The sequence below is a fragment of the Protomyctophum bolini genome (genome assembly GCF_963924005.1).
Source record: "Protomyctophum bolini genome assembly, chromosome: 19".
In the NCBI taxonomy this organism is placed as follows: domain Eukaryota; kingdom Metazoa; phylum Chordata; class Actinopteri; order Myctophiformes; family Myctophidae; genus Protomyctophum; species Protomyctophum bolini.
In genome coordinates this window covers 8007666-8010272 of record NC_137880.1, presented here as the reverse complement: position 1 = coordinate 8010272, position 2607 = coordinate 8007666, and the positions used below count along the sequence as shown (strand labels likewise).

Genomic DNA, 2607 nt, shown 5'->3' with positions numbered 1-2607 from the left:
GGTACCGGTATACCCTCACAAAAAACATGCAGCAATCCTGGTCTCTAAACTGCCTGATGGAGGGGAAAGGAACTGGTTGGAATAACGTGTTCCTTCCATTCGCTTACGTCCAACCGGGGAAACCCCCCCCCCCCCCTGTCAGCTGAAAAGAAGCAGCTTGGACTCCTCATGCATTGAAAGAAACATGAGTTCAGTCCGTTGCTCTCCCCAGGTTGGCGGAGGGGAGTGTGCATGGTGCCCAGGATTACATTTTCTTTCACACTGGGTGAAACAAAATGCGTTACAAAAAAAAAACACGGGATAAAGAAAAGAGCCTGCAATGACGTTCCACGCCTCATCTAAGTGAATGTAAATGACCAACTCTATTACTATGTAAATGTAAGCTAATCCACCCTGAAACCTGACGAAGGCCTTGTAGAGGTTTATGAAGTACTAAGGGGTCAGTGGTTCTCAAAGTGGGGAGCCTCTGGTTTCCAGGTGTGTAACTCTGAGCGTGCAAATGGAACCAAACAGAGACCCATTGGTTACGGGTCCGTTTGGTGCCATTTGCATGCTCTCAGCATTATGAGGAGTCCTTGAAAGTTTGAAAACCACCGTACTAGAATTGGGGTATCGAGAATAAAATCCTAAACCGGAAGGTTCCAGTGTTTTACTATGGATAAAGCGTACAATAAACGTTAACTGCTACTTACTTGCTTTACTTTGTGTTGTCATGGAATAAACATTCGTTAGATTTCTTAAAAGTTTACAAAATACTGATGTAACATTAGTTTACATCTACCAATTTGCTTGTTTACGCTACGATAGCCATCCTTATAGCCATGTTACTAGGCTACGTCTAACCACTGTCAACCCTGTGTGCAATGTGGGAGGCTTGAATGCTATCCCAGAATATGTAAATAGTCCTATAACTATAATTAAACTCAGCTGTGTGACATAAATATAATGTGTTCTTTATTAAGACACTGCCGGACCAACACACACATGCACGCACGCACACACACACACACACACACACACACACACACACACACACATTTGAAGACGTAAAACGGCATGTTATTACAGTTCATGTTGTTATCACATGCAGTCAATAAACACTGCTAAGAAAACATGTCGTGTCGGTGTGGAGTTATTCATGCTTGAATGTTCCCCTGTGTTTTGCCAAATGTTTGACTATTCTTACTGAATGTTGGTCTATTACGCCAGCAGTGTGATTTCGTCGACTAAAACTAAGACGAAAAATGTTCGTCGACTACCTTTTTTCACTGACGAAAACTCAATGGAAACTAAATAAAAACTAAGCTAAATATACTGACAATTTCGTCAACAAATAAAAACTAGACTAAAATGTTAGGAAGGCACTAGTGGACAAGAGATCCAGTATAAGTCATTTTACAATTAGTTGAATGGTGTAAATAGCCGATCTACAAGCTCACAACGTGTCGCGCTGCGACGCGTTGTGGGCTTGTAGGTCGACTATTTTCAGCAAGTGAAAAAAAAAACGGTCATTACGACAGCATCAAGGCCCGCCAAAATACATTTGATTCGACTAAATCAACTAGATTTAGTCGACAAAAAATCTTATGATATTTAGTCGACTAAAACTAGACTAACACTAAAACATTCCAGGTGACTAAATGAAAACTATTGAAGAGACTATATGACTAAAACTAAAATTAAAATTAGCTGACAAAAACAACACTGATGCCCAGTGTTGGTTCAGTAACAACAAGGTCTTCTCTGGCTATGTCTATCCTGCTCTTTAGTCTTTAGGAACCTTCAGGATACCAATATCATCCAATCAGGAGAGAGAACTCTCACAGCAGACATAGTACATACAGGATACAAATAAATAAAAATACAGAGACACGAGCAGCAGACACATTTGGAACTTGAAAACTGGGTTTACTTTTCTCTCCTAATTGGATGACATTGGCATGTTTATTCTGTTTATGAATTACCTGGAGAGACAGAGGGAGACCCGTGTTACTGAACAAACACTCCATGGAAATTAATAATGTCAGGACATAGACATTTTAGTTTCAACCAAAACAAAATCACTTACACTAGGCCTCTGATGTCTGGAGCAGATTACAGAGAGAGTGTCTGTGTGTGTGTGTGTGTGTGTGTGTGTGTGTGTGTGTGTGTGTGTGTGTGTGTGTGTGTGTGTGTGTGTGCGTGCGTGCGTGCGTGCGTGCGTGCGTGCGTGCGTGCGTGTGATGACCCCAGCTTACCTCTGAGGATCTTTTTCGCATTGGGGGGGCCAGACCTTGTCCTCGATCGCCATCTGTGTGAACTGCTGGCTGCCAGCGTGCACGTGAGTCATTCTGACCTGAGATCAGATTCTAAAAATGTCTTCCACATCCTGACAGTTTTCCATTCTGACCTGAGATCAGATTCTAAAAAATGTCTTCTATGTCAGTCGCTCTTCGATTTTTCAAAAATAGCAGACCTACAAGCTCGTAGCGCGCCACATGAGCTTGTAGGTCTGCTAATTTAGAAAAATCATGAAAATGTGGCCCAAAGTTTTGAATATATTCTTTCAGAGCGAACATTTTTAACTCAAATCTTTGCTTCTGTTGGGGGTCCCTGGAACAACATGTT

At 41.7% G+C, this 2607-nt stretch overlaps 1 protein-coding gene across 1 annotated transcript in view; it reads left to right on the top strand.

Annotated features, from left to right (window-relative positions):
* LOC308334332 (protein Z-dependent protease inhibitor-like) overlaps positions 1–1114 on the top strand; it is a 10496-nt gene extending 9382 nt beyond the window's left edge. Inside the window, exon 7 of the mRNA XM_080791036.1 lies at positions 1–1114. This exon is cut by the window's left edge and continues 952 nt beyond it. The gene's annotated coding sequence lies outside the window, so the exon portion shown is untranslated.
* Positions 1115–2607: the final 1493 nt, after the last annotated feature.